The following is a 14428-nucleotide window of genomic DNA, read 5'->3' as shown; positions in this document are numbered from 1 at the left end:
TTATTTATGTTTATGCAATTATGCTTTGAATTGTTCAATTGTTCCAACAATGTCAATGTCTATGATTAGTAATTATTTAAATATCATCTGAATTTTTGTTTCAGTCGTACAAGTCCAAGTTCAAAGATAGAGGCTGTACTCTTGATTAGAGTTGATCGTTTACAGGTTTTACTTATTTATAATTTTTATGAATAAAATTTTTGCTAGACCGTACGTTTTTATTTATGTTATGTTTTTGGTTTTGTAGATTAATCAATGGAACGGTACTACAAACCAGCATCAGTTTCACCATCTGATAACACCTTACCATCTAATGATACTGATGATTTGCCGTGGGATCCTGCTAAAAGAAAAAATATCAAGGATTATAATGCAAATCAAGTCGATGAGGTAAGACGCAAGTACCTTCTTAGAGGCCCGTGTCAACCACTTGGTCATAACTTTGAAAAGAGACTCATAGGTGGTAAAATGAGACGATTCAATCCAGCTTGGTTTGGTCTGTATGGTAATGGCTAGAGTATAGTGTATCAGAGGAAAAGCTTATTGTTTGTGTTGCTACTTGTTTAGAGATGATGCGTATCCTGGATTTGTGAGGGATGGATTCTCGAATTGGCATAAGCCTGATAGGTTATCTTTCCATGTAGGAGAGCTTAACAGTTCTCACAATATGCTGTCAAGAAGTGTGATGATTTGATGAATCAAGGTCAATCCATAGTGCATGCTATGTATAAGAAGACTAATGCGATGAAAAATGAGTATCGTATCAGATTAAATGCTTCTGTTGATGTTTCTAGATACTTATTGCGACAAGGATTAGCTTTTCGAGGTCATAGAGAAGGAGAAGATTCTTCTAACAAAGGCAACTTTTTAGAACTTCTGAAATACACAGCTGATCACAATGATGTTATAAGAAAAGTTGTTTTGGAGAATGCTCCGGGAAATAACAAGATGGTTTCTTCTTCAGAGATTCAAAAGGATATTGTAAACGCTTTTGCAGAAGAAGTTGTGAAATCTGTTATAGAAGAAATTGATAACGGAGTGTTTGGTTATTAGTAGATGAATCTGCTGACGTGTCTGACAAAGAACAGATGGCTGTTGTTTTTCGATTTGTTGATAAGAAAGGAGCAGTCAAAGAAAGGTTCGTTGGAGTTGTCCATGTGAAAGAGACTTCTTCTTTATCTTTGAAGCATGCTATTGATGAGTTGTTTGCTAAGTATGGACTGAGCTTAAAAAAAGTGAGAGGACAAGGTTATGACGGAGCTAGTAATATGAAAGGAGAGTTCAATGGGTTGCGATCATTGATTACTAAAGAAAACAGCTCTGCATATTATGTTCATTGCTTTGCTCATCAACTTCAGTTGGTTGTAGTGGCTGTTGCGAAAAAGATATTTGAGATTGCTGATTTCTTTGATATGGTTTCTATGTTACTGAATGTGGTTGGAGCTTCTTGTAAACGGAAAGATAAAGTCCGGGAAAATTATCGAGACGAGATAAATGTTGAAATTGCTAGTGGTGACATTAACACTGGGAAAGGACAGAATCAAGAAATTTCTTTTCAAAGGCCTGGAACTACAAGGTGGGGTTCTCATTATAAAACGTTGTTGCGTTTGGTTGGGTTGTTTTCTACTATTATTAAAGTTCTTGAGTATATCGAAGAGGAAGGCGCCGATGATTCTAAGAGATGCCAGGCATATGGTCTTCTCAAGTATGTTCAGACATTTGATTGTGTGTTCTATATGCATCTGATGTTACTTATTTTGGGAATATGTGAGAATCTATCAATGGCTTTGCAAAGCAAAAATCAAGACATTTTGAATGCTATGTCACTAGTAGAATCTACTAAGGGAATTACAGAGAGTAAGAGATGATGGATGGGATTCACTTATCTTGACAATTTCTTCTTTTTGTGAGAAACATGATACTCAGATGCTCGATATGGAAGATGATTTTATCGATTCTCGGAGGCCAAGGAAAAAAACCAACATCACTAATTTGCATCACTATAAGGTTCATTGCTTTAATGCAACTTTGGATTTGCAACTTCAGGAATTCAACGATCGTTTTACTGAGGTAAACACTGAGCTGCTTATTTGTATGGCTTCCTAAATCCTATTGGTGCTTTTCGTGGATTTGACAAGTCAAAGTTGGTGAAGTTGGCTAAGTTCTATCCAGATGACTTCAGTTTTATGGACTGTTTATCGCTTGAGCAACAACTTGTATTTTCATCGACAATGTACGACATGATCAACGTTTTAAAAATCTGAAGAGTCTTGGAGATCTTTCTCTTCTGATGGTAGAAACACAAAAGCATATGGCACATCCTTTGGTTTATAGACTTTTGAAGTTGGTTTGACTTTGCCGGTTGCTACTGCAAGTGTTGAAAGATGCTTCTCAGCAATGAAACTAGTGAAGACATCTTTACGAAATCGAATGGGAGATCATTTTTTAAGTGATTATCTCATTTGTTTTATCGAAAAGGAATTGCTTGACGATGTCACAACGAAGAAGTGTTGATCCGATTTCAAGCCATGAGTGAAAGAAGGATGCTTTTGTAAAATGTTGTTTTTAACATAAAAATATTGTTTTTAATACTTTTTTAATATTTTCATATTTTATTTAATATTATTTACTTTAATAATAGTGCACCCGTGATAAAAACTTTCTGGCTTCGCCCCTGGTTGGAACCGTGCTTACCATAGAGACGATTTTTTATTATTTAGATGTAGATGTATGTCACACAGAATCATAAAGCAGATTTTCATTGATTATGTTTTTACCTGTCTGAAACTCTTTTTTGCCCTGTTTGAAATCGGTGGCGAGAACTTTGCCAGCAATAGTCACCAGTGGACATTTGAACTTTGTAGACAGGTCCAAATGCTCTTTGGCCAACCAATGTAGTGAAATTACATGTTGCTTTCTGCAAATCCCTTAATCACCCACAGAAGAACATATTTTGAAAATAGATATAGAAGACCAAGAATTAAAAAAAAAAATTAAGAGTTTTCTTCAACCTATAATGCATTGTTTTACATTTTCATTTTTATACTATAAATTTATAATCAAACTAATATGCAAACTCAAAGAAACAATGTTCAAATTCGGTTAGAAGGAATCTATTTTTTAATTTAAATAATTTAATATGATATGAACTTCATTTTACAAAGATGTAAAATTTTACGGACCCAAATTTTCTTAGTTGTTTTTTTTTAAACTGATAATATTTATCTAACCGTAAAAAATATGCAAAACTCAGCATCACAAATTATGAAGCGAACACATATAATATAAGCTCATTGGTATATCTAAAAGCTTAATATTGTTTCAGAATATATCTGTTCAATATAATTATTTGATTCGTTGTATCTTATATGTAAGGAAATTGTCTTGTTTTGTGCGGTAAAAACTTATCTACTACAACTCTTTTAAAGTATGACAGTAAGATGAAGAAAGAATCTCTGATTTATAAACAAACTGAAACTGCATGAGAAGTGTAACCGCCACAAGTCTCTCGGCTTTGTGATCATACAAAGGAACAGATCTTATACCATGTCTCAGCTCACCACATACAAACATGCCTACCCCAAAAAATCGTCCTTCACTAGCATGTCGTGTCGGGAACTTCCACTTTGAGCAACGCCAGCTCTGGTACTGTAAGCTGAAACTCAAGCTCCTCGTCCCAAATAGCTCCCAAGTGCTTTCTTCATTACTCTATCACCTCTTACTCCTGTTATCCCCACCTGCTTTCACACAAAATATTTCAATGCATATGAAACAGATCTCAGAGTAGAGAATCACAATGTATTAAGCATCTAAATCAAAGTGACTCTTGTGTGATGAGTTGCTTACCCTTGTGTAGAAGTTAGGAGAAGACCAAGTGCTGAAACATGCTTGCTGGAAACCAGAGTCCCATCCTTTTACCATATATACTTTCACTCTCAGAGTTGTTGGTAACTTTGCTTTTGGGTCAAAAACTTCTCTGTCCGAACCTTTAATCATCATAAAGTCTGGTTTCTTCATGTATTGCATCATCCAGAGGGCTTTTCTATAGCCCTGCAGATCAAAGGTAAAGGATGCATCGGGTGGGATGGAGTTTTGGTAAATGTTGAAAAGGCCTGTGAGAAAATAAAATTAAAAAACTGCAAACCTGCATGTTGAAAACAACTATTTGAGCTCCGTATACCCAAGCGTTGAACGGCTTGTAGTTGGAGGAGGTACTCGTGTTGTATGTCCTTTGGATATATCCTCAACAGGTTCGTCTGTGAGTTGTTTAGCCTTGTGTGGAACTTATGAACATAGCTACAAAGGTTAAAAATCAGTGAGAAAGCTCAACTGGAAAAAATAGCTAGCTTTACAAACGAAATGAATATATTGGTTGCTCAAGTTTTTTCATTTATCGACATGTAAGTTTTTGAAAAGCTGATATGTCAATCATTGGAGAATCTCTTAATGTGTTGATTCAAATTATTAGCAGAGTTATTATTGGGTTCACCCCCTAGGGTGAATTTCTAGATTCACCAACCAATAGGATTTCGTTATTTCAATTTCGATATCTTTTAAAAAGGAAATAAAATATTGTTGAGTTATATTATGTTTTTAAAATAAAAAGGTAAAAAAAAAATAGTAGTTACAAAAACAAAGAATTTAAAAAAAAAATATTGTTAACGTCGCCAGCAAAACACTAAACCCTAAATCCTAATCCCTAAACCCTAAATCTGAAACCCTAAACCCTTGGGTAAACCCTAAACCCTTGGATAAATCATAAATTCTAAATCAAAAACACTAAGCACTAAAATCCTAAACCCTTGAGTGTTTTAGTGTTTAGTGTTTTTGATTTAGAGTTTATGATTTAGCCAAGGATCTAGGTTTATCCAAGGGTTTAGGGTTTTAGATTTAGGGTTTAGGGATTAGGATTTAGGGTTTAGTTTTTTCCTGACGACGTTAAAAATATTTTTTTGTAATTACTAATATTTTTATTTTTTATTTTTTATATTTTAAAAACATAATATAACTTGACAATATTTTGTTTCTTTTTTTAAAAATATCAAATTTGAAATAATGAAATCCTATTGGTTGGTGAACCTAGGGAGTGAACCCAATAATTAGTCTTATTAGCATGCATGTATACATTCTCTATTGTAAAGTCCATCGTTTATGTTATATAACTTAGTGATGCTATTGAACAACATCGTATTTGTATGTCCAGTTTAAGCATTAGTTGTATATGAATTCAATTATTCGATTCCACAAGGTCCAAAGGGCTGAAGATAACAACACAAAGTATACTGACAATCATCCGGTAACTTCACGGTTGATGACATCGTATTTTGGGAATGATTAGGTTTTTCTTATTAATCCAGTTAACAATTACTAGGTGATCACCTGCGCCATGCGCGGAGTGAGGAAACTTAAAGAAATTATAAGTTTGAATATATAGATATTAGAAATGTAAAAGTCATAGATACAAATATTACATGTTATTTATATTAAGGGATTCAACGAAATTGTGGATATGTAAATAAAGTAAGCTTCAAAGTTTTTTAAAACTTGTGTTATTTGTTTTGTGTGATTGAAGTATAGTTCGAGAAAATAATCTATAAGAGTAAACAAAAACTTATATAAAATTAATTATGAAATAAAGATAAAACGAAATATATGCAATATAATTATTGCTTTCAGAAAATAAAATATGAATATAAGATAAAACGAAACATAGGCGATAAAATAAAATAAAATGTGAAAGCATATCCTATATAATAAGGAAACAAAATAAATAAAAAACTAAGAAAACTACGACTGCTGTGAAAAGTGTCTTCAAAACTCTTCGTTTACAATCCTATAAAGTCCGCCATTGGTTTACTTCTGGTTTTGTTAATGATGATTTAGAAAGAGTGATGTGGTGAGGAGCTGTGTTGCAGACACTGCGTATTTATATAGAGTTTTAATGATGAAAACAAATAGCCAAAATTATAGTCGCAAATATTTACTAATTAATATTTCTATACTTGCCGTACAATTTACTTTAAAACTGATCTTTTCACATGTTTTTTAAAAAAAGCGCAGCTCTCAAATTAGGCAAAATTTGGATCTTGAATCGTATATGGAAACGTGTTTCTCAACGACTATAACTAAGGTAAATTACTTGATGGTTTTAAAAATTCATTTAGTGAAGATTATGAATTGATTATAAACTTGATAAATAGTACTGTACAGCAAGGTTTGCATTATGGCGAAAGAGAATATTCAGTATCCATATTCTTAGGTAATCCCAAATAAATTTAATTTGTAAAATAAGGAAATCTGAGGAAATAAAGTTAGCCGATAGCATTAATATGTTTGTAGTATATGACCAAATATTCACATTCCCTATAGCTTATAAATTACAAATATTTATACCAGAAATAAGAAATTAATTCAAACCATATAGAAACAGCTTAAATTTGGGACGTATAAAATAAGGAAATCTGAGGAAGTAAACCTTGTCAATCTAAATATTAAACTGTTTGTAGGCCAAGGGAAAAATATTGACTTGATTTTCAAAATCATCGGAAGAAAATCAATTATGAATTGATTCCACACTTGACTCCAGAATTTAAGATCTGAACTGGCCAAATCTTTGATTTTCTTCCGATGATTTTGATAATTAATAATTTGATTGTATCAAATATTATGAATTGTTTACGAAAATTTAATGTATTTTCCTAAATTACTGTCGATTTTAATTGCTTTTCTAACTAAGATTAATAATTTTGAACATATATGTAGTTTCAAATATTCCATAGTTTTATGATTGGTCGAAATATTGCATAGATTTATGCATAACTTGATCATGATCTTCGAAGTATTAAAATAAAAAAAAATTGATTTTAAAGAATTCTTATTTTTATATTGTTCACTTCATAGCTTTGTTATAAATATTTTTAAAGCAATATATTACATGTTTGAGAATTTTTTTCCGAATCTGATGTAAAAATGTTGCACTTAGTCTTTCACAAAATCAAACGATCTCTTCAACGAATATCTATCACAGTATTTTGAAAAAGAGTATTGAATTAAATATTGTTCACTTCATAAATCTGTTATGTTTTTTTAAGCAATATATGATCTAGTCACGCAAATTTAATGTAAAAATATCTTCTGTTGCAAAAAATATGTATAAATCAACGATGGACAACATGTATTCGTAATAACTTTGACGTGATAAAACCGTATTCAAATAACAACTATGCAATATGGTTTACAGAGTCTATATGAGTCTGTAAATGTTCTTGCTGTAAAAAAAAAAATAACAACTATGCAATATCCGTTAAATCCCTTATATAGGAAACTCCTCTTTTCACGTCAATTTTGTTTTCATTATCACGCTAACATTGCCATTGACAATAATGTATTTGATCCCGTGATTGACAATTCAAATTTGAATCATATGTTATGGGAAAAATCAAAATGGTAATGTATTAAATTGTATTGCCTTGAATTTAAACTATCATAAAATGATCGTCGACTACAATTGCATTGATAATTATGAAAACGATAAACATGGTTAACATGCAATGGAGAAGATTTGAAACTATTATTAGCTCTTAAAAATATAATATATTAGATCGTTTTATGTCATTTAAAAAAAAGTGTACGTATATATCTATTACATTTTGCCATTATGTAGTAATTCTTCAACATTGCGATTGTGATTGGTATCTTTATCTAATACGGAGAAGAGTTGCAGCAACAGATATATAAGTAGATATGTAGATACATACGTAGACAATGAATTTTATGTAGTCTAACTATATAGAAAGGCATTAATATTTAAGTCAGACTATATAAAAAAATCGATCATTACGAAGAATCTCAGGTTATGGCAATAAAATCTCTGCGTATTTAAAGATCCAACCGTTTGTAATTGAAGCTTAGCAAGTAAGGCGCATGTTTATTTTTTTTGTTAGTCAATACTCAATAAGCTTATAGTATATTCAAATTTTTTAATGTAATGATCAATGGTAAATATTGTAATTAGTCTAGTTAAGAAAGAGTTTTTGAATATATAAGGTGAGATAGCTTGTGGTGCTGACACGTAGGAAATGGCACACATGTAATAAACACATGAATGAAAGGTTAGTTATATACAATGCTCCTCAAATAATAAGAAAGGGATTACCTCTATTTCATATTATATGTCGTTAAACTTTCTTTTTGCATATATCAAATGATAATTATATATTTTATTTTATTTTTAATTAATGTGTTATTTTCTTTGAATTTTATAATCAGTGAAGTAAAATAATAGTAATGAAACTAAAAAATTAATAAACATACACATTGAAAATATAGGAAAACATTTAAAATGAAATACATTTTAAAATGATAACTGATATGGAACGGAGTGATATGTGTTAATCATTTTGAAACTGTAACTCAAAAAATCTACTAGACACTATATATTTGTCAAAATATTTAGTCATTTTTCTATGAATGGAAATTTATTAATGAAAATGAAGATTTGGTACAAGGTGAACTTGCAAATAATTGCTGCTAAAGCCAGATTGTGAATAAAAGTCTCACTAAAGCTAAAAAGGATTTAAACACAAGTCATATTTTTCAGTAAGCCAAAAATCTATTGGAATGTATTTGTGTATGAAACAAAAATTTCTCACCCACAACTTACTACGTGCAGTATGGAGTTTAGATTTCAGCTCTATCGTTTTTGGTCTCCACAGAAGTCATTGACAGAAAAGATATGAAAATATATATGAAATGTAGATAAAAGAAAGAAGATAGGCAATGAATTCGATTAGAAGGCCATCGATCACTCAACTCAACTCATTGCTTTTGTCGTGTGGCATGTATTGTGGTGCAAGCATCCAAAGTTTGATAAATTATTATCATAACAAAAATGACGTAACGCTCTTCAATTATATGCGTATCCAAAATGATTCTTCTATATGTTATTATATGCATACAAGTATGTGTAAATCAAGACACTCTCAGAGTTCCACGTACGCTACACACCATATTTTAATAACTATTACCTCATAATAGTTGTATACGTACAAAATACACGTATATGTATCAAACACCGGAAAATAATAATAACAAACATATATACAATGACACGTCCACGGTCCACAACGTTTTTCTTTGGGCATGGCTGTTACCACTTATCATCAGAGACTTGTCATTTCATATAAGCTTCATTTTAATCTTCATTTTTGGTAAAGATCCCTGCGTCGCCCTCTCCTTACAATTGTGTCTAAGATTTAAACTATGTAAGAAACTTGTTCTATTCTATCCAACTCAAGCTTGTTTTGGTTGAACACTTAAAACATAACCGAGCATATAAAAAAGGCAACATGAGAAAAAGATGTCAAAGAGTTATCTCCTAGTCAATGTTTTTAAACCGACCCGGACGAACCAGACACATTCCGGATCATCGGATCATCGGATCAACCGCGGGCGAACCACGGATTAATAAATAAATTAGTTTTACTATCTAATATTATATTTTTATGAAAATAAATATATAGTGAACCACGGATTAATAAATAAATTAGTTTTACTATATAATATTATATTTTTATGAAAATAAATATATAGAATCTAAATTTAAGTTTTTCTAAATCTTCTATAAAACATAAAATAATAGTTTGTATATTTAGAAAATACTTAACTTTAATTTTATAGTTTATTTTCATTTTACATATAAAATATAAAAAATATAGGTGATGATTGTTTCTATTAGTTTTTAGTTTTAGTTTTTACTTTTTAGATTTTGGTTTTAGATTTTAGATTTTAGTTTTTGGTCTTTAACTTTTAGGTTTTTGTTTCTGGTTTTCAGCTTTTTGTTTTGGTTTTTAGTATTTAGATTTTGGTTTTGATGTATTCTTAGTTAATCAATACATTGTTTTGAAACAATAAATAAATACCAATAAATTTTAAAAAGTTACCATTAAAATTTATCAAAATATAGTGGTTTTTATTAAAAAAGATTATCATGTTTTAAAATTATTTTATTTTAAGTATTATACAAAAATAGAAATAATAAAATATCTATAAATAATAAAAAATGTATATTTATAAATATTGGTTTTTGAAGATTTTATTGATTTTTTAAATATTGTTTTTTAACAAAATCCAAACCGGATTTACCGGTTCAACCGCGGATCCGGATCGGATTTCAAAACATTTCTCCTAGTACAATAAGGCAGGAGGAAGTGAATTTAATTGTTACATTCCCCGTACGAGGCAAGCGCACAGCTTGCGTTTCTTGGCAAAAAAATAAAAATGTGGATGTTGTGATGACTTGTGATGTTGATCTCGTACCATACGAATGCCAAAGAGTAAGCACTTTGCATATTAATTTCACTGAAATTCGGTAATGTAATTTTCTGTTGCGCAAGTCATTGTTGTACAAAATCAAATTTAATTGTACTTTTGAGCCTCCAACCTAACCACCTTCGATAGAAACATTACCTTTTTCTGTAGTTACAATATGGACAATTTCGGAGAAACTTATGATAAAGTAATTCTTACAAAACTAGAAACTTTATGACATGCTTGCGAAGATCAAAGTTAGTATGTGGTCTTGTTTTCATGAAATAGGTTCTTTTAATGAGAGTAAATAACTAAACTTCCTAAAAATATTAACATTGTTTTAATCAGATTGTCTATGAACATAGTTTTGGCAAAAACTAATATTTCATAGTAACTAATGGATAAGATCAAGATCAAGATCGAGAGAATTAATTTTGGATTTGATGGAGTTGGATAACTTGTTTTGGTCAAAAAAATAGTTGCATTAACCTAGCAGTTTATGTTTGATTGACTAACACAAATCTTAACTTAAATAGGATTTCTTATCAATGTTTAAAATGACTCATCTTCATATATAGAAGTAATTTCTTTAAATTTTCTACACATTATCTGAATTTTAACTTACTAAAAATCATATGTACCTTATCTTACAATATTTTTTTTCATATACTATTTCTTTTGCGAGATAAAAACCTTTTCTACCGGGCTATCGAGAGCCTTTCACTTTTGTTATTACGGGTTCATAAAGCCAAGTGCAGAGCTGTTCACGTTCAGCTTCTAGACCACCATTGATGTTTTTCAGTGTCAAATCAAGTCAGATAAGATTTTGGTTTTCCGATGTTGTCTACGGTTCTGAAATTTCTCACCAAAAGTTTTTGCCGGTCAACATTCCAGGTTTTTATTGGTGTATCAATATCGTGTTATTCGACTATCATTTGTTTTCTCAAATATATTTTTGAGTCTTAAATAAAGCTTCTCTTAGGATCTTTTCAATTTTTAAACACATTTATCTCTATTTTTGTTGTAATGGTCTTCTGTATTTAGTTTGTGGTTGAGTTCATTTCCGGTTATATTCATTCGAGCCATTGGACATTTAGACTATAATCATTTTGTGACAAAAAAAAAGGAATAACGAGTAAGCAGATCAAAGCAAGTAATCACCTTAACTAGTACTTGAGAGGTTTCCTAAGTGACGGAATTGGCTTACAACCCTTCTCAAGCGATCGGGCTAAGGATGATAGATGCCTCTGGTGTCTTTGGGTCCAGGGTTGTCGGACTAATATATATTAACTTGTTTGGCTGCATATATGAAAAAGTGTTTGCGTGGTTTAGCAATTTTTTGAGGTGTCTAGAATGTGGAGATTCCCAGCGGATAATACTTGACTGCGATGTAGCTTTTGTTAATATTTGGTGCGCCTATATCTCTTCAATATCTACTGGTTATTTTTTGTCCAAATATCATTTTTTTTTTGGTCAAACACTTCTTTTAACTAACTTCTAACAAAAAATAGAAAATTATCTTTTGACATATTGAAACACCTATTTCCTGTATATTAATCCTTCAACATTAAAACATGTTTATATTAATCTTGAAATATTACAACATGTTTTCGTAACCACGTGTTATCACTATGATGATTCTTAGAATCCTTAGAAAAATAATTAGTTCATATAAATTATATTATACATTTAACTAAACTAACTATCAAATTGTTTAGTAGTGTACAAAAAAATATTTTCAATTCTTTCCTCAAATGAAAGCTACGTAATTATCTAATATGATTAACATATATATGACCATTAATGATTACAAATAATCATATTTGATAACAACTTTTGTATCCTCTCACATTAAAAAGTTTGTGATTAACGATTTAAATTTTTGTTACAGCAAATAAACAAATGTTAATAAAATCATATGAGTAAAAAGTGTCACTAATTAGTATTTATATTAAAATATAATATATATATGTCAATATCACTAAAGTTTAATTATATACCATATAAATTAAATAAAATGATTATTTTCATTTATGTTCTTACTCTAATGTGTATACTTTTATGTATACAAATTATTTTTTAAATAGTTGGTTTCTAATATGTTATTTGATCCTGACAATCCGAGAAATATAATTTTTCAAATCGAGGTGATTTTTAATATTGTAAGCACTATATATATATATTATTTCATTTATATTAAATAATTTAGTCTTGATTTTATTCCTTAAAGGCTTTTAAAATATCATTACATGATTCTAATCATCTTCTTTTGAGTTTGTTCAAAGAATAAGAGATTTGATCATTCGTCTAATACTTGTTTCTCCGTAATACCCTATCTAGTTATTATAATTGTAAGAATGAAAGATTTAAACGATTTATTATGGTTTTTTCGTTAGTCATTTAATAAATCAAATAGCACTTATTTTATACATAGTTTATATATACTAGAATGATAAAGTACTATATATATATTATCTGTATACTTTTAAGTAACTAAACTTAAAAAGCGTAGGAAATAAATAATTTGTTTTTCTATAATTAGATGATTTTTAGAACAGACAGTGAATATATACTAGACAAACATTTATACTTAGAATCTTCACTTATATTCTATAACAGTTTGATATATTAGATTTGAACACTAACTTGTTAATATAATTTGTCGGTGATTTTTTTCAAAATTTTGATTTTTAGATATTTATCTGGAGATAAACTAATTTTTACATATCTGCATCTTTTTAAATTGACATTTATGCAATTTACAGATTTTTTTTTAAAAAAAAAGAAACAAAATTCATATCAGTGAAACATAAACGAGAACGAATGCATAAATTTATAGATGTAGAAAATGAAATCACTTATAGAGCATTAATAGTAAACAAATCGAGAGCAGAAAACCTAATTTTTTTTTGTCATTCAATCGATGTTACCTATCTGGTTTTGGTGATTTGTGTTAGTCTCAAAATTTAATTTTATTTTTTGCTTATCAAATCTTAAAATAATTAAAATGAAATGTAATACATTAATTTTTCAACAAAAATGATAAATTTAAAAACTAATATTTATATTCGTCATTTTACGATCGTTAAAAATGTGAATATTGTAAAATGTTAAAACTATTTGATAAACAAATATTAGTATAAAAATTCATCCACGCACGTTGGAGGTTATCATCTGATATTATATTTAAAGTTAAAAGTTGACTGATTCTATGTTTTGGTTTTGAAAATTTCTATTGAAACACCTGTATTTTGTAAATTGTAACGCTGTGTTTATTTTGGATCTTGTGACAGCCGATAAAAAAAGTTTTACTGTTTTTGTGTTTTCATTAGTTATCTTTTTTTTTGTCAACGTTTTCATTAGTTGTCTAGCAGCCGACAGAATGTAATGAGCCTTCTTATTTCGAATCCAATTTAGGTAAATTTTTAACTTCATTAGAAAAAAAAACAAAAAAAATTGCGGTCCCATTTTCGACCAACATTTATGCAAGTAATTATCTTAAAAATCTAAAATCCAAACGCATGATTCATTGTTTATTACTCAAACTCAGGAACTCGCTCTAAACCATCATACGACTGCGTTAAATGATCTGGATACTGTGACAAATTTTATAATGTAATCTTGATCGATCTGATACGAATTTATAAAAATCAAATATGCAAAATAATACTGTAATGAAGTTGGTTTTGTTGACAAAAAATAAAATAGCTAATGAATTTTTTGTCGGTCATAAGGGACCCACAACCGTCGACTATCAAGACTCATATCACCGTTGCCGACAAATATAGTGAAAGCTTTTTTTTTTTTTCAGTTAAATAAAATTTCGTTTATTTCATAATAATCATTCATTTAATTTAAATTATAAAATACTATTGAATTTCAACCTTGTCCTCAGGGACATCTGCCAATTTAATTTGTTTATGTTAAAATATAAAAAATAATTTTCTACCAAGCTCGAGTAAAAGAAAAGAGGATCAGAAGTACTTCATAATTTAAAATAACACAATATATAATCTCTCGAAAAACTGAATATTGACATTTATAATCGATATAAGTTTAAGGCTGATGATCGTGTTGGTTTAAGTTCAATATTCATATAAAGCTTTCTTCAAAAAAAAAA

General features: G+C 29.5%; 1 pseudogene; it reads left to right on the top strand.

The window, feature by feature from the left end:
- The first annotated feature begins 228 nt into the window (after nucleotides 1-228).
- On the top strand, nucleotides 229-2555 carry LOC106355889 (annotated as a pseudogene).
- The last annotated feature ends 11873 nt before the right edge of the window (nucleotides 2556-14428 follow it).

This window comes from Brassica napus, unplaced genomic scaffold (genome assembly GCF_020379485.1).
Source record: "Brassica napus cultivar Da-Ae unplaced genomic scaffold, Da-Ae ScsIHWf_1339;HRSCAF=1910, whole genome shotgun sequence".
In the NCBI taxonomy this organism is placed as follows: domain Eukaryota; kingdom Viridiplantae; phylum Streptophyta; class Magnoliopsida; order Brassicales; family Brassicaceae; genus Brassica; species Brassica napus.
Note: the sequence above shows the minus strand (reverse complement) of the source record. Positions and strands in the feature narration are given on the sequence as shown.